General features: G+C 35.5%; 1 protein-coding gene and 1 long non-coding RNA gene across 2 annotated transcripts in view; both read right to left on the bottom strand.

Moving 5' to 3' along the window:
* Positions 1–22,844, bottom strand: part of LOC118765607 — a 27,233-nt gene extending 4,389 nt beyond the window's left edge. The window contains exons 1-3 of the long non-coding RNA XR_005001468.1: positions 22,640–22,844; positions 4,424–4,436; positions 1,908–1,915 (exon numbers count right to left, since the gene is read on the bottom strand). This is a non-coding gene — a long non-coding RNA (uncharacterized LOC118765607). The remainder of the gene's footprint in view (positions 1–1,907; positions 1,916–4,423; positions 4,437–22,639) is intronic.
* LOC115217989 (diphthine methyl ester synthase) overlaps positions 1–25,000 on the bottom strand; it is a 434,790-nt gene that overhangs the window by 221,047 nt on the left and 188,743 nt on the right. The gene's annotated exons all lie outside the window — the stretch shown is intronic.

The following is a 25,000-nucleotide window of genomic DNA, read 5'->3' as shown; positions in this document are numbered from 1 at the left end:
AAACAGCCATCAATAGCTGATTCACTACCTAATATCAGACACATGAAAAAAAATTTCCAATTTAAATACTTTTAAATTTCTAAATATTGCTTGATTCCGAAAGATGATTACCTTCTTACGTCGAGTAATTCATTCATTGTTGGTTAATGAGAAAATAAGGCAAAAATAAAATACCTGAATCACATTAATTAAACACTCACACACACACAAACACACACATACACACACACACACACACAGACACACAAACACACATACAAAGACACACACACATACACACAAGCCATCTGAGAGATAGAGAGAGATCAATTGTGCTTATTCGTTTCTGAATTCTTTCATTATTTGCTTAGCAGTCTCAAAGCCATTCATTACACTCCTGTGAACTGTTCATTCATCTAATGTAAAACTTAAGAACCGACTGTCTGAAAACTCATCCGTTTGAGCAGATTTGGTGAACAGGTCACAGGAGTGTGACAAAAGACTTTGATGTTCATATAAGCAAATAAAAGCAAAGCATTAACAAATGAATAAACACAATCGGTCCATTTCTGGGTATGTATGTATGTATGTGCATATGTATGTGTGTGAATGGGTTTGTGAATGTGTGTGTGTATGTCTCTGTGTGTCTGTGTGTGTGTGTATGAAGGTGTGTAGTAATGTTTGTGGAATAATTATTAGCAACGATAACTCTTCCAAAACACAACAATATTGGTTGCAACACACAGAGTTCAGAGCTTTCAGATCAAAACCCTTGCTAAATGTATACAGGAATGAAATATTTCAAACACAAGTTTTAAACTCCAATTCATATGGTATAAGTCATATGAGCCAAGTGTATGAAGTAAAAGAAAGATAAAGAAATGAACTTTCATACACTGATCTTTCTTCTGTCTTTCACTCTTTTTGTCAATCATTCACCATATATAAGCACAGGAGAGGCTGTGTGGTAAGTAGCTTGCTTACCAACCACATGGTTCCGGGTTCAGTCCCACTGCGTAGCACCTTGGGCAAGTGTCTTTTACTATGGCCTCGGGCCAACCAAAGCCTTGTGAGTGGATTTGGTGGACGGAAACTGAAAGAAGCTTGTTGTATATATATATAAATATATATAAAGGTATGTGTGTCTGTGTTTGTCTCCCCCTCCCCCAACATCGCTTAACTACTGATACTGGTGCATTTACATCCGCGTAACTTAGCAGTTCAGCAAAAGTGACTGATAGAATAAGTACTAGGCTTACAAAGAAAAAGTCCTGAGGTCGATTTGCTTGACTAAAGGTTGTGCTCCAGCATGGCCACAGTCAAATGACTGAAACAAGTAAAAGAGAATATATATACATGTGTGTGTGTGTGTGAAAATGTGTGTATGTATATATACTTATAAAATATGTATACACACACACACACACATTAATGTAAATGAGGACACAATTTGCACCCATAAAAATTCCAGCCATTGCTGACCATAATTTGAAATTTGTGGCTGAAATAAATAGAAAAGCCTATGATCTGTCTGCAAAAAGAAATATCTAAAGTAGGATAGTTTCCTATTAAAATGATGCACTAGCTAAATGAAACAACAGTGAAAAACTAGTTTATATGGACAAGACTTCGCCTATCACAAAGCTGAGTAGAACCAAGAAATAGAACGTAATCTGGTTTATCAAAAATATAACTAGAATTTTCTTAATTCCTATAAGAAATCATTTACCATCCATGTGATGTACATCTTAAACTTTTCAACTAACATAATGTCAAAGTAAGTTGTTCCTGTATGAACAACATATATTTTTATTTCCCAGATCATATACTACAATTGTAAATGCACCTAACACAGCCACAGCATCATGGAACATTTATCTCATATACAAAGTAACCATTATACCTTCAGATAGCACTGAAAGTCAAACTGAAGCAACTTCCAGGGGACATTTCTTTGAACATTGATAAGTTTAAGGGACAGAAAAAAACTCAAATTTCTGTCACAGTGACACATACCTGAGCATGTCCTATAGAATATGTAACATTCCTAAAAGACTGCCCATTATTTGAAGTAACCAGAAATCTCTTAACTGGAGATCAGAAGCACTGCCTGTTGCTGTCAGGAGAGGTTCCTCTTGGAAAATTTCCAACTACTTGAAGGTCACAATTCATAAACACAGGCTATCAGCCTTGCAGTGCAATTGCCCATAACATCAACAGCCGTAATGGGGAACCTCTGCTGATTAGGAACCTGTAATGGCTCTTGATAACGATAAGCATAATTAGAAACCTGTTAACTATTCTATAAATCTGCAAAAATCTAATCATTTAACCTACTTTAACAAATGAGAATCAATCTCACAAGTTCTATCCAGGCATAAAACATTCTAGTAAATTTTAAATTTACTTACAATATAGTCTGGAAAATCACATGCACATGCCTTTTGTTTGTTTGTTTGTTTGTTTGTTTGTGCCCATGTGTGTGTGTGTGTGTGCTGACTGTGCTTGGCGTATGTGCATGAGTGTATTTTATTATTAAAAATTAAACAGAAGTAACAGAGTGCCAAGATATTTGTGTATTGACAGCTGCCAATGCATGAAACTTTTAGTCCTTGAATCACTCTGTAATTTCAGCTGATTATTGATACTAAATAAATACATATATCCATCCATCCATCCATACATACATACATATATATGGACAATGGACATTAAATGATGATTATATATATACATATACATACATACATATATATATATATATATATATATATATATGGACAATGGACATTAAATGATGATTATATATACATACATATATATACATATATATATGTATATACATATATATATATATACATACATACATACATGCATGCATACATACATACATACATACATACATACATACATACATACATGCATACATATATACATACATACATACATACATACATATATGCTCATGTATGAATTCTATTTTCCTGTAGCCTCACCGAACCTATATGTATGTATAGGTTAAAAGAGACCACTTCATACAATTTGTGATTAGAGGCAAACAGCAGCTTGCTAGTCATTGACAATGGATGTAGAATATTTGCATATCACATGAATGATTAATGTCCATCTCAGTAGGGATCTGAAGCAAGTCAAATTGATGCTAAGTTATCATATCCAGAGAAAGGTTAAAGGTTCATTACAATTATCAGAGCTGCAAAATCAAAGGTCAAGACCTCTGAACCTTTCGTGCTGTGTTCCCAGTAGAGCAGGAAAAGCTTAAATGTAATCTTTGCTGGACTCCCTTTAAAGCAGTTATGAACAATGTATGTAGATAAAGGAGATGAAACACTAAAAATCGACAACCAGTCTTGTTGCCACTTTGTAGCCAAAGATGTTTATTACTTATTGTTATTGGTGTCCCCCCAAGTCGTTGTTTATTTTTGCTTGAAAAAAAAAAATGGAAAAAAAATCGGGATTTTTGAAATGAAACAAGAATGTGATGAACCCAGCGCTTATTTATTCATGATGTTTATTCTTAGGATGAAGACTTTATCCTTAGACAGACAATGAGAGTGATTCAGATAATCAAAGTGGTGAAAGTAGAGATTTCAGTAAACAAATACAGCAGTTAAGAGAGAGGCCTATCATTGTCCTTCTCTTGATTCCTTTTTTTATTCTTTTTCTGTGATTCTGTCCATTAGTTTAACTGCAATGAACAAATGTGGTAGCTAAGAGATAGGCCTATTATTATTATTATATTATTATTATTATTAGTCTCCTGAATTTTTTTGTGATTTTGTCCATCAGTTTGCCTGTAATTGTTACTCTTGAGCTGTGTATAGGTTTTTGCTCAGGAGCCCAGGTTAAGGGTAAATTTAGATACAGGGACTGGGTTTGAAAGGGTTAACTCTCATTAGTCCACTACACCCAACAGTAAATAGATTCGATATAGCAGTAGGTGCAATAGTTAAATAATATAAGTGTTTTGTAAAGTCGTGATTCCTATGATGGAATATGTCGTAAAAAGTAAATATCTTCAAAGCTCCTGAAGAATTTTTGAGGACTGTTATTTGAATTGTTCTACTTTTACAGTGTTCCTCAATTCCTTCCTTGCACTTGCTTTTCCTACAGTTGTTGACTAGAAACTGCTCAAGAACGACATTAACAGTGCTAATCTCACCGATCTTGGAAATGCTGTGAAGACTGTGAACACAGTTTTTTCGATTCCACAGTAATCCAAGAAAGAAAATTATCAGCAAAAAAAAAAAATAAAAATAAAAAAAGGAAAAAGAGAAAAATATTTGGAAAACAAATCTTTTTCTGATGGCATTCAAAGCATATCTGATAACATTTTGTGATCTTGTTTATATTTTAACAGTTATGCAGACTGCAGCACACAGAATCAAGGATAATATTCAAATACACACCAGAGTAGATGGAAAACAAATATTCTTAATCTCAATGACTAGGCAATCCAGGGGCGTAGAATTAAAATGAATTGCCCAAGACAAATTCCTCAGAGAGCATTCTCATGCCTATTCTTGAGAACTAGGTAAACCTTACTACATGAATTAACACAGGTGTAATGCCTGCAGTGAATTTGAACTTGTTTGTTTTGTTTTGTTTTGTTTGTTCCTTCTCAAGCCATGCCTGGCTCATAAGGGCCGGTTTCTCAGTTTCTTGGCGTATAGGTTCCCCACCTAGATGGGACGCCGGTCCGTCACAGGTGAGCTGCAAGATGCAGGAGGAAAGAGTGAGAGAAAGTTGTGGTGAAAGAGTCAGCAGAAGTTCACCATTACCTTCTGCCGGAGCCGCGTGGAGCTTAGGTGTTTTCACTCATAAACACACACGTCACCCAGTCTGAGATTCAAACCCACGATCCCTTGACTGCGAGTCCACTGCTCTAACCACTAGGCCATGTGCCTCCACAATTTGAACTTGCTACCTATGGATTGATATTCCAGTACACTATCTACTTGACCATGCCATTTCTACTTTATACATATCATTGGCCCTGAGTACACATTAAAGAGGTAGATGAATGATGTTGTCATCATCTATTTCGTCATTGTCATCACGTCTGTTTCTCCAAGCGGGGATGGCTTTGAAAGTGCTACCATACAGCATATCATCCCTAGTGTCACTCTAATGATACATCATCAGTGAAATCCTGAGATTTTACCAGTCATGATGTGATAATCACACATAAATGGATGTATTTAATAAGGAAAATTAAAACAGCCAATATAATTTATCACACCATATCCATGAGGGATATATAAATAACAAGAGATAGACTGATCAATTTCTTTTCCCTTTTTAATTTTTTTTTTTTGCTGCATTTTTAGATTAAGATGAGTGATATTGGAATAAGAAATTTTTTGCAATTATTTACATTTTTTTACCCCAAATTCTCTCACCTATTTTTTTACCAACGAATATATTAGTGTATTTATTGTTAAAGATGCCATCATTAAACTATGTTATTCAGTAGACACTAATGCATTTAAAGAAGACATGAATAGTAATCTAATTAAAGGCTTTGAATAACAGAAGTAATTATGATTAGTTTAGTGAGGCTTGAACTATTGTAAAGAAGTTGGTAGCAAAAGTTGGCTTATCTTTCATAGATATAATAAGCTTGTTCAGGAGAGAATTTTATATTGAAGCCATAAAAAAATGTAGTTGGGGAGGGAGCAATTCTTTGGTCTATTTTACTTCCTTTATCATTTTATATCCACACTGTAGTCTTTAATTACATGATTAGCGAACATCTAAATATTCTCCCCTTGGCATTCACCTGATGCATGTGTGTAGCTAACTATTCAAGAACTAACTGTCAGCTCCTTGGTCAGCCTTTTTCTTTAAGCAATTGTAAATATAAGAAGCTAACCTTCCAACACCAACAACGACAGCATCACAAAATACAAAAAACAACACAAAATAATGATCTGTTGAAATGAGTCGCTAATTGGAAAAAAATAAATACCAAAAAGATGTAATAATGTTAATATTGTTGACTAAAGTCTCAGCATGGTCACACTCAAATTACTGAAATCAGAAAAAATAATAAAGGAATATAGGCTGTATCCAAGGAAGAAATTCTAGATGAGTTAGCAACAAAACTTCGAAATGAGTGACTTTAGTGTATACATCACAATAACAGGTTTTAGTGAGCTGGGAAGATGACAGGACTTTATAACCATGTTTGCTATGAAGCAAAGAAATGGGTCAGAATAGAATATGGTATATCCAATATGAAGTATGAGTGCATAAGAAGTAGAATGAGATCATGGGACTTTGTAAGTAGTAGATACATAATCGTAGTTAGTAAAGAAAAAAAAAGGCAGGAAGTTTCCCAAGAAGTAGTTAACAGTTTCTACAGTGATGGTGGGTCAAGTGGAAGCAAGAACTAACAGGATTCCCTCTCTGAGTGAAGGAAGATTGTATGGCACTTGAATCCTGAAGAGTAACAGTATAAGGTACTGAAACACAAGCAGTAGCTGTGGGTGGCTGTAAAGCTGGAAAGAAATGAAGCTAGGGTAATTCAAATAAGGGAGTAATGGTAGGATAAATAAAGAAAGGAGAAATAGCAAGGGAAGATAAATCTGGATATAAGTGGAAACAGCTGTAGAGATCAAGAAAGGAGACTATGTTCATAGGACAAATGATATGTGTAAAGGACAAAACCAGGGAAAAAAAAACAGTAGCAAATGATAAATGCAGAAGGAATCTGTAAAAGAGGAAGAGCAAAGAATATAGGGAAAGAAATGATGAAAACTGATATCAGGATGTTGAACTTCAAAATAAAGATTCTAAGGGACTAACCACAAGAAGTGGTGAGAGACTGTTCAGGAGAAGGCTCACTCAGATGATGGAAAGCTCATAGAAGCAATGTAGTTACATACACACACACACATGTATATATGCACACACACAAACATATACATAGATAGATACACATATGTATAGATACAAATACATATACATATATACATATGCATATACAGAGATGCATATACATATATACATATGCATATATATATATATAAGAATACAGTGTACATTCAAACACATAAGAGATGGCCAGTGATAGGACATCTGACTTACTAGAAAGAGCAGTTAAAACTCTAAGCCACAAATAGTTGCAGTTCTGAAAGGGAATGAAAAATGAAAACATTTACCCTATTTTTCCCTATTTTTACCCTAAAATATATATATATATACATTTACAAATACATTATATATATATGTGCATAAACACACATCTCTCTCTCCCTCTCTGTCCTCTGTGTGTGTGTGTGTGTGTGTGTGTGTGTGTAGTGTAGATAGTTAGAGTAAATCCCAGCTGTTTCTTCTTGAAGTACATCTGCATCTTCCAGTATTGCAATCCAACATGTAGTCTTATGTTACTGCAAAATACATATCAAAATTGATATTTATGGAAATATCATTTGCAGAGTTACTGTATAACAAATCAAGAAATTAGAGATTTTTTGGTATTGTTTGTACACCATTACACATATTTCATTTGCTATTTGAGTTACAAAGTTTTAACGCACTGCATACACATGTAAGGGATTCCCCATAAGAAATTCTTCAATTTGAAATCAATTTCTGTCTGAAGAATTTCTACATGTCTATGTTACATTTAAAACTTTGTAATTCCTATTAGCAAATGAAACATCTGTAATGGTGAATTAATAATATTAAAAAATTTTCAATTTCTTGTTTTATTATATATATCAAAGAGAGAGAGAGAAGTGAAGAAAGACATATATATATATCTATAAGATTTAGATAGATAGATACATTTATATATATATACACACATGTACACATACACGCATGACTATAAATATAAATGTACACACACACACACATACGTGCATACACACATGCACAACTTATGAATATACATGGTTGAAAATAATTCATCAGCTTCTTAATTAGTTTACAATTATGTGTGTGTATAGACAATTAATGAGACAGACAACCAGCGAGAACCAAGTTAGACATAGATAGCAAAGCCAAAACAATGTCGGTGTGGTAAATGATTCAACTAATTAACTAATCAATGAAATAATTGATTAATTAAACTTCAGTCGTCATGTCAAAATATTTCAAATAAATCAAGGCAATTTATAGATGACAGCACAATTTATTTTTAGTTGCATCTTGGTCTCACGGGGATTCGATATATATGTGGTTGTGTGTATGTACATTTGTGTGTGTGTGTGTGTGTGAGTGTGTTTCTGTGTGTGTTGTATGTTTATATGCTGGCCATCAATTTTGCTTCACTTAATGACTTCAGACTAGTAATAGGTTGTTTATGCATTCCGTAAGAATATATATTGTCCATAACTTTGGTTTGTTAGTTGAGATGTGAGATAAGCAATCCTGATAAGTTCTAGAGAAAAACAAGTCAATTGCTGCTGCTTGATTCCTCCATTCCAGCCACTAAAAATCTGTGATTAATCACAGATTATATTTTCTCTGTAGGAACAAATATGTGATTTGCTTACATGTTTCTATTTAAAAGAACACTGAACTGATATATTAGTAAATATATAAATACATACACACACGCACGCACGTTCACGTGCACACACACACACACACAAACACACACATATACACACACACACACACACACACCACACACAAACAAACACACACACACACACAGCTGAAAATGAAAACTTAGAAATACAATTCCTCGTAAGTGTGTTAACATGGATCTCCTAAAGACAAAGTAAACTTCATTTAGTCAAGATGCCTTTGGCCTGAAGAGTAGCCTGTGGTACACACTATGCTTGGATATTTACCACTTCAAAGGTCCCAGATTTGAAACATTTGTAGCCCAGATTTTCTCTATTCTATTCCTTAGCTGTTGGATTTATATATATTTATAAGCAATGTTCTTATATACATCTATATGCATATTCCATCTCCCGTCTTCCATTTGCCATATATATATATATATATATATATCATCTTGTTTTTCTGTGTCCCTTTCTGTACAAGAGCATAGGCTCGAAACGTAAAAAACTTTTTCTATTCCTGAGTGTTATACTAATACATCTGTCTGTTTTTTACACCACCTGTCTTCGTCTTTCGTTTTTTTCATAAACTCTCCCTATATATATATATATATATATATATACACACACACACACATACAGGTGCAGATGTGGCTGTGTGATAAGATGCTTACTTCCCGACCACATGGTTCCAGGTTCAGTCCCACTGTGTGGTACCTTGGACAAGTGTCTTCTACTATAGCCTAGGGCCAACCAAAGCCTTGTGAGTTGATTTGGTAGATGGAAACTGAAAGAAACCAATTATATATGCGTGTGTGTGAGTGTGCATGTGTGTGTAAGTGTACGTATCTGTGTGTGTGTGTGTATGTGTATGTCTGTGTTTGTCTCCACCGCCATTGCTCGACAACCAATGCTGGTGTGTTTATGTCCCTGTAACCTAGCAGTTCAGCAAAAGAAGACCAATAGAATGAGTACCAGGTTTACAAAGATTAAGCCATGGGGTCGATTTCTTCAATTAAACTCCTTTAAAGTGGTGTTCCAACATGGCCACAGTCAAATGACAGAAACAACAGAAAAAAGAATACAGTATTACTATTTAATATATTAAATATTAATATACCCACTCTATTGACAAATATACAAGTGCCTGGCTTTCTAATTTATGGATGTTTAGCACACCACATACGTACACACACCTACATATATACACACACACACACACATACACACACACACCTATATACATTTGTGTGTGCTTGTGTATTAAGGCAAAAATGCTCATTCATATGTCCACTTCCGGCCATAGCATATATATATATATATATATATATATATATATATAAGGGAACTTTTAGCACATGTTTTCCTCTCAGACTTTCATGCAGCTTACTCCAGTGTTTGGTTATTGTTGGCACCCATGATATGCACAGCTAAGCTAAGATATTCTCTCGTTTTTTGATCGCTTTATTCATTCATTCATCTAACCTGCATTATTGCTAATATGTAGTTTTGTAAACCATTTATTTAAATTAATGCTTCATATAACTTCCAAATCGTAATCTTTCTCAGTCTTAGTTTTTCTTCTTAATTCTTCATATAACTCACAAATTGAATTCTCTCTAAAGCCTTAGTTTTTATCTCCCTGTGTTTTCACGTTGGCTAAATATTTTCATACTATCTCTAAAATAATCATTCCTTGTTCGTCATCCACTAACCCATTCTCACCTCCACCACCAATACCGGAAATCTTGCTGTCCTGGAACTCCTCTATGCTGATTACTTTGCTCTAATAGCTGAGTCACTACCAGAACTAGAGATGAAGGTTCAAGTGTGGAAGCAAGGTCTAGAATCAAAGGGCCTAAGAGTTAATCTAGCAAAAACTAAAGTCCTAGTAAGTAGGAAGACAAATCACAAACTCCTTCAGGTGGATGGCCCTGCTTGATCTGTAGAAAAGGCATAGGTAGAAACTCCATAAGGTAGACGGTGTAAGCTATGGATACATACGAGGTGCAGTAATATCAAAGGAAGAATAACCAGGAAGATAGTTTTTGTGTGTGGCAGATGCACAGGGGCAATAAACACTGAAGATGTACAGAAAACAGATTCCATCACATGCCAAGGGGAAAAACTAGAAGTAGTTGATCATTTCTGCTACCTAGATGACCAAGTCTGTAGTGGGGGTGGATGTTCCGAGAGTGTTGCCACTAGAATAAAATAGCCTGGACAGAGTTCAGAAAGCTTCAACCTCTGCTGGTAACAAAGAGCCTCTCATTCAGAGTGAAAGGTAAACTGTATGATGCCTGTGTGCAAACAGCCATGCTACACAGCAGTGAAACATGGGCCATGATTGTTGAGGACATACATAGGCTTGAAAGAAATGAAGCTAGTATGATCCACTGGATGTGTAATGTCAGTGTTCTCACATAACAGAATGTAAGCACCCTAAGAGAAAGGTTGGACATAAGAAGCATCATATGTGGTACACTAGAGTGACGACAGCACTGGTAAGGTCATGTACTGCATGTGGATGAGGAGAGCTGTGTGAAGAAGTGTCACACCCTAACAGTGGAAAGAACCCATGGAAGAGGGAAGCCAAGGAAGACATGAGATGAGGTGGTAAAGCATGACCTTCAAACGTTGGGCCTCACAGAAGCAATGACAAGAGACCGAGACCTTTGGAGACATGCTGTGATTGAGAAGACCCAGCAAGTAAAATGAGATCAAAGCCATGGCCGGAACCAGTGTCAAATAACCAGCCCATTTAAAAGTACCCTTGAATTGCCGGGTGATACTCTGTGCTTGAGAAAACCTACAGAGTGAAGTAAAATTGAAATCAAAATGGAAATCATAGATGTGGCCAACGCCAGTGCCGCCTGACTGGCTCTTGAGCTGGTGGCACATAATAAGTACCATTCAAGCTTAGGTTGATGCCAGTGCTGCCTGACTGGTTCCCCATGCAGGTAGCACATAGGCACCATCCAAACGTGGTCAATGCCATTGTCGCCTTACTGGTTCCCGTGCAGGTGGCACATAAAAAGCACCCACTGCACTCTCGGAGTGATTAGCATTAGAAAGGGCATCAAGCTGTAGAAACCTTGCCAGATCAGATTGGAACCTGGTGCAGCCTTTTGGTTTGCCAGTCCTCAGTCAAACCATCCAATCCATACCAGCATGGAAAACAGACGTTAAATGCTGCTGCTGCTGAGGATGATGATGATGATGATGATAATATATACATATCCATATGTATAACTTTGTGTATAAATTCATATACACACAGGCAAGCTTACACATACAAGTATTGACAATAATCACACACCATGTATATAATATATATATCCAAGTTTATATATACAAATACATATGCATATCTATCTAGCTTTCTTTCTCTCTTTCTTTCTCTCTCTCTCTCTCTAACTATACACACACACATGCATACACATACAAGAGCCATGCAGCATGCACATACACACACATATATTCATGAACACATCTACTACATACACATATGTATGGGTGTGTAGGTGTACACACATATAAGATGTTGATGTATTGATCCTATAGTGGAGTGAAGATACCGAAAATAGAAAAAACTTCCAATATATTCTGGGATTTTGGTTTAGTCTTCTGATACAAAATATCTTATAGAATTTCGTTATGACACACTAACTCTTTTGGAACTTGTTTTGACCTCTTTTTTTTTTTTGGAGGGGTGGTTTGTAATTTTTTTAATTTTTGGGTCTTTTATATTTTTCTTTTCTCCTTTGTCATCACAAATTGTTTTTACGTCACAAACAGAAGCAATGCTAATGGCATGGAAAAATAATAAAGTGAAAATATCATTCATATATATAAGTATATATATATGTATATATATATATATATATACTTGCTTAAACGATGATGATGATGATGATGAGTGTGTCTAAATATATATACACACACACACATCTCTACATATACACATACACACACACACCACACACACACACACACACACACACACACACATATATATATATAATATATATACATAACATGTATGCATAACGATATATATAACCTATATAATATGCATGGTACATAAGTATATATGCATATATATATCTAATATACATACATATATATATATATATATATATATGCATGTACATACACACATATACATGTACATCATCAACATTTAACATTATATATATATATACGTGTGTGTATATATATATATAAAACACGTGTATGTACGCATGTATGTATGTATGCATGTATGAATGAATGTAAGGATATGCATATGATACACCAGCTATGCATAGGGATGCTGCAGTCACTGATTACATCAACATAAACGAGGAAGCTGTAATATCAGTCAGAGATGAAACACACCTAATCTGAGCAACGGGGCTCTGATGGGTTTGCAACACTTGTCTTGAAAACATATAAATAGGTTTTAGCGGAATCACTTCACATACTTCTGCAAATCTTTCTTGCAAGTGCTAACCTCTCACGTCACAAGCATCACAGAACAAAAAGTTCAAAGGATGCAGAAAGAATCTGGAAACTGCATATTTAGTGAAGTGTCTTCTCGTGCTGATTTCAATGCATGCTGCAGCGAAATATTATCTTTCAGTCATCAATTTACAGTGATACCGGTTATGAAATGGGGAGGAGCAAATGTTATGTTAATGTGAAGAATTGTTTTTCTATGCAAATAATGATGTGGGTGGGGAAGCTGTTGATGGTGGTGAGAGTTGTATCAGTGATAGTGATGATGATGATGGTGGTGATGGTGGTGGTTGTGGTGGTGGTGTTGGTGATGGTGACAGTGATGGTAATAATCATGATGATAGAGATGATGATGATGATAGGTGAGGTGATATTGATGATGATGCTAGCAATGATAATTAGAATACTAATGCCTATAAGGATAGTGATAATATTAATAATGAAAATAATGACTACTGTTATGGTGGTGGTGATGACAACGATGATGATGATGACGACGACTTACAGCAATGATTTTGATATTAATCATATGCAAATGATTTTCATTTTGTGACACTGTGTGTGTGTGTGTGTAAGTGTGTATGTGTGTGTGCATGTGTGTGTGTGCGTGCATGCGTGTGTGTGTGTGTTTGCTGGTCGGTTGATTGGGGGCTAATTAACAATTAGTAGTTATGCCCTCTCAACTCTGACATCATTAGCTTAATCAAGCCGTTAACTTTTTAAAATACCTTGTTTTGAAGTGAAACAGAACCACTGATTAAACAATTAAAAGCTGTTAGTTGTTACATTACAAAGACAAACCCTTTGACCCCAATTAACTTATTTTATTCCACTTTCCTTAGCAATAATGTACACAAAAGGTCAACATCCTCAAGGATAGGATACTAGTCTATTCCATGTAAATTTCCCTTCCTCAGGATCTTGTGCAGACCATGCTTTCCAGACTATATAAATTCTGCACAATTCCATTGATTATTTCTATCGTATCTTTCATTTGTTTAATTCATTGGACTGTGGCCATGCTGTAGCAGTCTTGAAGGTTTTAGTTGAACAAATCAACATTCAGTGCTTATTTTTAATTTTCTAAAGTCTGATACTCATATTGTCAAAAGCTTTCACTGAACCACAAACTTTCAGGGTCATAAACAATTCCACACACACACACATACATACATGCATGTATATATATATAAATTGATAAAATTGTAAAATATTAATCTATGATGGTGGACTGGAACCAGTGGAAACAGAGTAAAATCAGACCAGATGCCTGACAGTATTTGTTTTGGATCTTTGTATTCCGAGTTTGAGTTCTTCGTTGCTTATTTAAGTGGTAGAATTAGTTCATAATCTTATTTAACACTTTATCTCAAGAACCTTAGGTGCCTTCAGTAGATCCCACCCTGTTGCCTGTTAAACAGTTGTGGAAAGTGCCTTGCCTCTGCACTAAAAGGCATTTTTAAATGCTCTTTTCATTACAAAAAGAAAAATTTTATTAACAAGAACGGAATAAGTATGGCTGTGTGATTAAGAAGTCTACATTGCAGTAAACCTTTTGTATTTAACCCTCTAGCATTCAAACCGGCCATATCCGGCCAAACTATTCTACTTGTTTTATGTTCAAACTAGCCAAATCTGGCCACTTACACCTACTCTACTATGTCACTCTAAAACAATAAATGTTCACATCATCAAAATCTCAAAGCTACAAGATAATGTTTAATTTATTCAAAACAAAGTGGATAAATAAGTATTATATTTGATAGGAAAATATGAATGCTAAAGGGTTAAAGTGAACATATCAAGACCAAATATTTTATCTGGCTTCTCATTCTAACTCTGCAATGTTATACTAAAAGTAAACAGTCGAGGGATTACTGTATAGCAAAAAGACAAAAAAAGGGAAAGAAATAACTAAGGCAAATCTGAACTTATATTTGCTGAAAAAAATATGGCACACAAGAGTTATTAATTCTTTGGCAGCAAAATTACTCTGTCAAATGTGATACTTATTTATTCACATTGTTTTGAATTCATCATGCATTATGTAGTAGCTTCAAGATTTCAGTAATGTTATTCTTTTACGTTTTTACTCTTTTACTTGTTTCAGTCATTTGACTGTGGCCATGCTGGAGCACTGCCTTTAGTTCAACAAATCGACCCCAAGAGTTATTCTTTGTAAGCCTAGTACTTATTCTATCGGTCTCTTTTGCCGAACTGCTAAGTTACAGGGACGTAAACACACCAGCATCGGTTGTCAAGCGATGTTCGGGGGACAAAGACAGACACATAATCGATACACACACACACACACATATGTATATATATATATATATATATATATATACGACAGGCTTCTTTCAGTTTCCGTCTACCAAATCCACTCATAAGGCTTTGGTCGGCCCAAGGCTATAGTAGAAGACACTTGCCCAAGTTGCCACGCAGTGGGACTGAACCCGGAACCATGTGGTTCGTAAGCAAAGGTACTTACCACACATCCACTCTCACGTCTACATTGTTTACTTTTAGAATGACATTGTAAGGTAGGTTTGAGAGGCTGGATTAGGTTGGTTGGAACATAAAACAGGTAGAAGAGGCAAGTTGAAATGCTACCTTGTTAAGGAAGGGACTATGGTCAGGATAACTTAAATTTGTGATGCTGGTCACAGTTTGGTTCCGTTACAATCTTGCTCATGCTTCGTACCTGCGATTATCAGGATTATCTGTTTGAAGAAGGAAGGGTTCCAGGAGTTTGACTTGCCATTGGCAGAACACACTACAAAAAGATGAAAGCTTTTTGATCCAATACAGTACGATGTTCAGGTTTCAACTATTGACCAAGTTATGAGGATATTATCATTTCTGTTCTACTTCAGTTTCTAGATGAAGAAAGATAAATAGATGTAAATTATGTTATCACTGGATCATAGAGAGAGAGAGGCTCTGTATGCATGCTTTCAATGTCTTCTCCATTAACGTTACATAGTTATTTTCAATACCATACATGCATACATCATATATATATATATATATATACATACATACATACATATATATATATATATATATATATATATATATATATTATATATATATATATACATATATACATACACATATAAATATACATATATATACACCTATATTCATATAAATGTATATATGTATATATACCTATATATACACATGTATATACTAATATGTGTCTTATATGTTTATGTGTGTGTATATATGCATACAACACACATACATACATATATGAACACACACATATATAGCCATGCATACACATACATACACGCATGCGCACACACATACATCTATTTATAACTCCATACTCAAACTCATACATGCACGTATTAAAGAATATTTATTATGGCAAAGTTCCCACATTGCAACAATCCTGATTCTTGGACTGACCCTAAAAGTGACCTCTGAGGCTCTTAATTCCATGACGCCCAAGTCAATCCAAGGGACTCTGTTGAAATGTGTGATACACAGAAGGAAAAACGAAAATAACAACAGCAATAAAACAACATCAACATCGCGTCCTTAAATATTTGGTTTATATCAAAGTGTAGTAGTGTAATATAAAAACAGAAAGAATTTGGATGCAAGTCTATTTGATACTGGAGATGGAAATTTCTTATGAAAAGATTCATTTCCTCAACATTAAGATCTTTGAAATGAAGAAGAGGAAAACAAAATATTAAATATGTATATTCTGTGATTCTCCTTCTTTAGTCTTTCATTTAAAATTCAAGCTTCTAACCCTGCAATGATTGATCTAGAAGTGATTATCTCCCTTTCAATAACTAACCACCAGGGCACAGCACGTGTCAAGTTTTCTTTTACTCTTCATATTTGAAAAAGAGGGAGAGCAATGAGGGGGTGAGAAAGAGAGAGGGAGCAAGGTGGGGAGAGATAGATATAGGGTGAGTTTGGTAAAAGAGAGATGCAGAGATGTTGGGATAAAGAGAGGACACAGATAAGGAAAGCAAATAGACAAGTGAGAAAGATGGAAGGTGGGATGAAGGAAAAGAAGGGGTTGAGGACAGAGAGGGAGATGGAAGACAGAAAAGGTCATACAAAAAGATGGGGAAAGGTGTACAGAGAGGGACAGAGTGAGAGAGAGAGAGAGAGGGAGACAGAGAGAGAGAGAGAGGGAGTGAGAGAGAGAGAAAGAGAGAGAGAGAGAGAAAATAAGAGAAAAATAGATGAAGTCACACTAAAAAGAAGATTTTTAAAAAAAAGCTTACATACATACACACACACACAAACTTCATTTCACATTGACCCAATCCACCCAGATAAAAACAATAATCAGCTGAGAGCTGGTGGTACCTCTATCTCTCCCTCCAGCCACCAGATCATCCTGGATAAGTGCTGCTGGTTCAAAGGATGGCAGAGACATTAAGGTGTCTATGTTTGCCTAATACTTGTTACCAAGCAATACTCATTCATAAGTGAGGCCCGGTTATACATACATAGATATATACATACATATACATACATACACACACATACACACACACACACACAGACACTCATATATATATATATATGTATACATATACATGTGTGTGTGTAGTATATATGTATATCTATCTATATATCTATCTATCTATCAATCTCTCTCTCTCTCTCTCTATATATATATATATATATGCATATATATATGTATATATATATATATTTATATATATATATATGTATGCGTATATATATATATATATGTGTAGTAACAATAATCCATTATATCGGTACAGCTTGATGCATCCCAGAAAAACTGATTCACCAGTCAGCAACATAGACTATGGCCAACATAATAGAATAGGAGCTTCATTTGCATATTCAAAACATTTCCCATAAACAAGTTTGAAAGATATACAAATATATATATATATATACATTAAATAATTGTAGGATTCATTTCAATCAAGGTACTTCAACATTCAGGACATCAGGAAAGGGTCTAGTCCAGGACATATATGTATATACCACATACACATACATCCTTACATACATGTGCATATATGAATATATGTATCTATGCACATACATATATATGTACATGCACACAAACATGTACACACACACATATATATATATATATACATATCAATATACATATACATGGAAATATATACCCATACAGACATGCATGTAGGTTCATGATTCGATGCTAGTTCCAGATTCAACATAGGGAAGCTTCCAGGTGCAATGTTTGCATAAAATAAGAACACAATTGGAATAAAGGTTCACTATAGCTGTTACAGACACATCTTTTATTGATGAATCATTTGATTACATCATGATACATAAACCGTTTTTTTTCAGATGATTAAAAGTCTCTTCAATGATGCTGAGAGAGTCAATCTACATCTTGAAATATTTTTCTCCACACCAAATTTTTAATCAACTGAAGAAAATGTAATCAAATGTTTCATCAATAGCAAATATGCCTGAAACAGCTGTAGGGAACATTTAAACCATTTCTGGTCGTATGATATATAGAGGCGCAGGTGTGGCTGTACAGTAAAAAGCCTGCTTCATAACCACAAGGTTCCAGGTTCAGTTCCACAGTGTGGCACCTTGAGCAAGTGTCTTCTATGGGCTGATGAAAGCCTTGTGAGTGGATTTGGTAGACAAAAATTGAAAGAAGCCCATCATATATATATATATGTGTGTGTGTGTGTGTATGTATTAGTGTGTCTGTGATTGTCCCCACCACCATCGCTTGACAACCATCGCTTGGTGTGTTTACATCCTTGTAACTTACCAGTTTGGCAAAAGAGATCAATAGAATAAGTACTAGGCTTACAAAGAATAAGTCCCGGGGTCAGTTTGTTTGACCAAAGGCAGTGCTCTAGCATGGCTAGTCATATACATATATATATGTATATATACAAACAGACACACACACAAACGTACACACACACACACACACACACACACACATATACACATATATGTGTGTGTGTGGGTGTTTTTCTTTTATTCTCTTTTATTTGCTTCTGTCATTTGAGTGCGGCCATGCTCGAGCACCACCTTAAAGGGTTTTAGTCAAAGAACTCGACCCCAAGACTTATTCTTTATAAGCCTACTACTTATTCTATCGGTCTCTTTTGCCAAACCGCTAAGTTACAGGGACGTAAACACACCGACACCGGTTGTCAAGTGATCATGGTGGGGACAAACACAGACACAAACACACAAACATACACACACACATATATATATACATGTATATATATATATGTATATATATATATATATATATATAAGGTAGGTACAATAAATTTAGGGTGAATATTTGATAAGTGTAAGCACCTGTATACGCCAGCTAGTAGCAGAGGTGAGAGGGTATATGCATTAAATGAAATCAAAAACAAAACACAAAGGATGTCGTGGTACACATGTTTCAATCTTTATAAACGATCTATTCTTACATATATAATACAACAGGCTTCTTTCAGTTTCCATCAACCAAATCCACTCACAAGGCTTTGGTCAATCCGAGGCTATAGTAGAAGACACTTGCCCGAGATGCTATGCAGTGGGACTGAACCTGGAACCATGTGTTTAAGAAGCAAGCTCCTTATCACACAGCCATGCCTGCACCTATTTGTGCATATATTTTATACACTAAGTCACTCTGCTTCCAAGATTTACATATTTGTGATTCTTGGGCAGATCTGTGACATTTCATTACTCTGTATGTTGTTAAATTATCTCCTACAAAGATATCTTCATCATCATCATTAACATCCTCACCATTATTCATCATTATCGTTGTAGGGTTCCTCCTAATTATCGTTACTATGATCAAATCAGCATTTGTCCTTCTTCATTGTAACTACCATCACCATCATCATCATCATGCCGATCATCATCATCATCATCATCATCATCACTGTCATCGTCGTCGTCATTGTCATCAGCTCATCTCATCGCTCTTCTTTATTATGATTATCTTCATCACTTCATCTGGTCGTCAAACTTTTGCGATTGTCATCCCTATCGTCATTCCATCTCATCTTCAAAAACTTCATCATCATAGTCATCAACATCACTATAATTAACACTCTTCTTCTTATCATCGACATTATCAACACCTTAAAATCCATTACTAGAGATGACATCATCATCATCATCATCATCATTATCATCACCATTCCCACTAAACCCATCATCACCACCGTTGTGATTATCATCATCAATAATAATAATATTAATAATAATAATAATAATAATAATAATAATAATAATGATAACAACACAACAATAACAATAACAACAAGAACAAAAACAAAAACAACAATAATAATAATAATAATAATAATAATAACAACAATAATAATAATCACTGCCACCACCACCACCACCAACACTACCACTTGCATCAACATTACTACCACTGTCATCATCAAAATAATAATAATAATAATAATAATAATAATAATCCTTTCTGCCATAGGCAGAAGCCTGAAATTTCGAGGGAGGGGGCTAGTTGATTACATTGACCCCAGAACTCAACTGGTACTTATTTCATTGGCCCTGAGAGGGTGAAAGGCAAAGTTGACTTCAGTGGAATTGGAACTCAGATGAAATGCCACAAAACATCTTGCCCAGCATGCTAATGATTCTGCCAGCTTACTGCCTTAATAATAATAATAATAATAATAATAATAATAATAATAATAATATAATGATAATAATAATAATAATAACAATCCTTTCTACTATGGGCACAAGACCTGAAATTTGGAGGATGAGGATAGTCGATTACATCAACCTCAGTGCATAACTGGTACTTATATCAACCCCCAAAAGGATGGAAGGCAACGTTAACCTCAGCAGAATTTGAACTCAGAATGTAAGGACATGTGAAATGCCACTTAGCATTTTGCTCCATGTGTTAATGATTCTACCAACTTGCCGCCTTAATAACAATAATAAAAATAATCTTTCCTACTAAAGGCACAAGGCCTGAAATTTGGGTGTTGGGGGATCTAGTCAACTACATTAACCCCAGTATTTCACTGGTACTTAATTTAATGACCCCAAAAATGACCCCATGAATGGCAAAGTTGACATCAGCATGCTAACAATTCTGCCAGCTCACCACCTTCACAATAATAATGATGATGATGATGATGATGATGATGATGATGATGATGATGATGATGATGATGATGATGATGATAATAATAATAATAATAATAATAATAATAGTAATAACAATAATAAGGCCAACAGGCCAGATATAGTTGTCAGAGATCATGAAGAAAAAAAATGCTTTCTAATTGATGTATCAATACCAGCAGATGACGTGTCCCTAAAAGAAATGGAGAAACTTTCAAAATACAAAGACCTGGAAATAGAGGTAACTAGAATGTGGAATCTAAAAACAGAAACAATTCCTATCATAATAGGTGCATTAGGCATGATAAAAAAAAATCAGACAAATACATAACAAAAACACCAGGACTTACAAACACATACAACATACAAAAAATTGCACTACTAGGCACTGCACACATCCTACGCAAAACACTTTTACTACAGTAACCATCAGAACATCACATCAAATCACAGCACATACCCAAGGCACACGGAGCTGCACTCAGTAGTGAAGTGAAAGCACGCTATGAAAATAAAACTACTGAATAATAATAACATTCAAACAAACAAGAAATTAGAAAATAATAGACTAGATATAACAATTATAGATAGGTGCAGGAGTGGCTGGGTGGTAAGTAGATTGCTAACCAACCACATGGTTCCAGGTTCAGTGGCATCTTGGGCAAGTATCTTCTGCTATAGCCCTGAGCCGACCAATGCCTTGTGAGTGGATTTGGTAGACGGAAACCGAAAGAAGCCTGTCGTATATATGTATATATATATGTGTGTGTGTGTGTGTATGTGTTTGTGTGTCTGTGTTTGTCCCCCTAGCATTGCTTGACAACCGATGCTAGTGTGTTTACGTCCCCATCTCTTAGCAGTTCAGCAAAAGAGACCGATAGCAAATCGACTCTGGGCTTACAAACAATAAGTCCCAGAGTCGATTTGCTCGACTAAAGGCGTTGCTCCAGCATGGCCGCAGTCAAATGACTGAAAAGAGTAAAAGAGTAAGGAAAAGTGAAGTGGATTATGCCCATTTGATTGTAAAGAAAGAGGAAGAAAAACAAAGAAAATATAATCCATAAAAGTTTGAAATAGGAAATTCAAAGCATGAGAACAGTAAAGGTGGTGCCTGTAATAACTGATGCATTGAGAACAGTAAACAAAGATATAGACAAATGGCTGAAAGAGACTGAAATAGTATGTCCTGTAGAGTTCCTACAGAAAGTTTGTCACTTAAGGACAGCAAGGATTATCAGAAAGGTTCTAAGCACTTGAAAGACTACTGAAAACTTGTGGATATCTAAGGATATCCTAAGTAACCTGCTACCCATATAAATCTTATCAATAATAAGATTGAACCTGAGTCAAACCAAATAATAATGCCCTGATGCGGGACCAGGCAGTGGCTCTCTTGAGTTCTGATCTTAACTGATCACAAGTGTTATCATGTACATGTTTTGTCTTGGTATAAATAAAAGATAGGCTACAGTAAACATTCTGCTCAATTCCACAGATTTGCTTGTAAGTTGTTTAACCTTAACCAACTGAGCATGTCCCTTAGTGGCTGACAATATGCGCATCTGTGATCATGAGCAAGAGTAATGGGGGAGTATCATAGCCATGTGTTGAGAGGAATTCTTTGGGGTTTGAATAATTCATCTCTGGAAACATGGGTATTTTGTTCATCATTCTTAAACAAATCTTATTCAGAGACCTTTTGAGTGGGATGGGCAACTCAATCAGCATAAAATTCTAACTAGTCCCCACTTGCAAGGTCATGTGCTATTTATCTTGATATGAGGTCACCATGTTGCATACATATGGTTGTGATGCATGTGCTTGGTGTACCCGCCTTATCAGATGAGTAGTCACAATGGGTATATTGGGCTTCATATATTTGTGCCCCAGTGTCACTTTGCTTTCTCACTCAATAATAATAATAATAATAATAATAATAATAATAATAATGATGATGATGATGATGATGATGATGATTTCAAATGTTGGCACGTTGTCAGCAAGTTTAGGGGAGAGGAATAGTTAATTACATCAACTCCAGTGTTTAACTGGTACTTATTCTATTGACCTTGGTCAAATTTGAACTCAGAACGTAAAGATGGACAAAATGCTGCTAAACATTTTGTCCAGCATGCTAACGATTCTGCCAGCTCACCATCTTAATAATATCAATGATAACAACAGCAATAACAACAATAATGATAATAATAGTCATTATCATCTGCATCACCACTGTCATCATCATTCCCATCAATGTCACCGTCATCGTCATTGTCACTGCCACCACCATCACATCATCATCATTATCATAATCACCACAATCACTCTCATTATTATCATCATCATCATCGTCATCATCCTCATCACCATCATCATCATCATCATAATTAGTATGATCAGTAGCAGAATTATCATTTCCATCTTGTACCAGCTGATTTGTCATTATTATCATCATCAGCATTGTTATGGTCATTGTCATTATCATCCTCATCATCCTCATCATCATCATCATCACACCACCACCATAATTAGTATCATCATCACCACCACCACAATTAGTATGATCAGTAGCAGAATTATCATTTACATCTTGTACCAGCTGATTTATTGGTTATCACCGTTGGAGGGGAGGGCAGCAAAGGTGAACCTCCTGAAGCTCATAAGCCACTCGTAATGAGTTTTACTGATAAAGGAGCCCTACCATGGAGAGCAAAGCAAAGTAGGAGCCATAAGAAGTCCAAAGGCAGTACCTGTTTGTCTACATTTGCCATCAAAATCTTATCATCTTGACCATACTTATTTTGCCTTATTTGGTTTGGTTTGTGACATTGTTTATCAAGGACTACATTATCTAATGTGTTCTTTTGTTACCATATTTTTATTGAAATACCTTGTCATTTGTTTCAGTTTGTTTTGAAAGTTACTTTATCAAATAATGAAAAAATAACTTCTTCCTTTATTAAATAAAATGATTATAAAATTAAATGAATAAATAAAAAAAATTTAAATAAATAAATAAATTTAAAAAAAAAAACACGACTTTTTCGTGGCTGTTGCCAGTACTGCTTGACTGGCCCTCGTGCCAGTGGCATGTAAAAGCAGCCACTACACTCTCGGAGTGGTTGGCGTTAGGAAGAGCATCCAGCTGTAGAAACTCTGCCAGATCAAGACTGGAGTCTGGTGCAGCCATCTGGTTTGCCAGTCCTCAGTCAAATCATCCAACTCATGCTAGCATAGAAAGCAGATGTTAAACGATGATGACGTTGATGATTTTGTCATTATTAATTTGTTTGGGAGAGAAATCAGAATGAAATGATACTGAAAGGTTTTATCATTGGATGCTGGGCCTCACAGAGGAAATAACAAGGGACCAGAAGATGTGATGATTTGCTGTACTACCACACATACAGCTTGTTCTGTCAAGTGCTGGTGCCACTTGAGAAGCACCCATGTGCTGCATTAATGCATCCATGCCCATGGCACGTAAAATGCACCCATCACACTCTATGAAGTGGTTGGCAATAGGAAGGGCATCCAACTATAGAAACAGACTATTGGAGTCTGGACAGCTGCCTGGTAGCCAGCTCCATGTCAAACTGTCCAACCCATGCCAGCATGGTAAGTGGACATTAAACGAAGACGATGATAGTGATGATGAGGATGATGATGATCACTCTAAAATAGGAAGTTGGTACCATAAAACCAGGTGTGGTCTCAGGTGGGTGAGCATCAAAAGACTTGGGTATAAAGAGTATAATCATAATCTGAGAAAGATTTAGCTGCTACTTCTAGCAGGTCCAGTGACTGTCTAGACGCTCACATTTTGGCTT

Source organism: Octopus sinensis, linkage group LG12, assembly GCF_006345805.1.
Source record: "Octopus sinensis linkage group LG12, ASM634580v1, whole genome shotgun sequence".
Lineage (NCBI taxonomy): Eukaryota > Metazoa > Mollusca > Cephalopoda > Octopoda > Octopodidae > Octopus > Octopus sinensis.
This window is presented reverse-complemented; position numbering and strand designations above follow the sequence as displayed.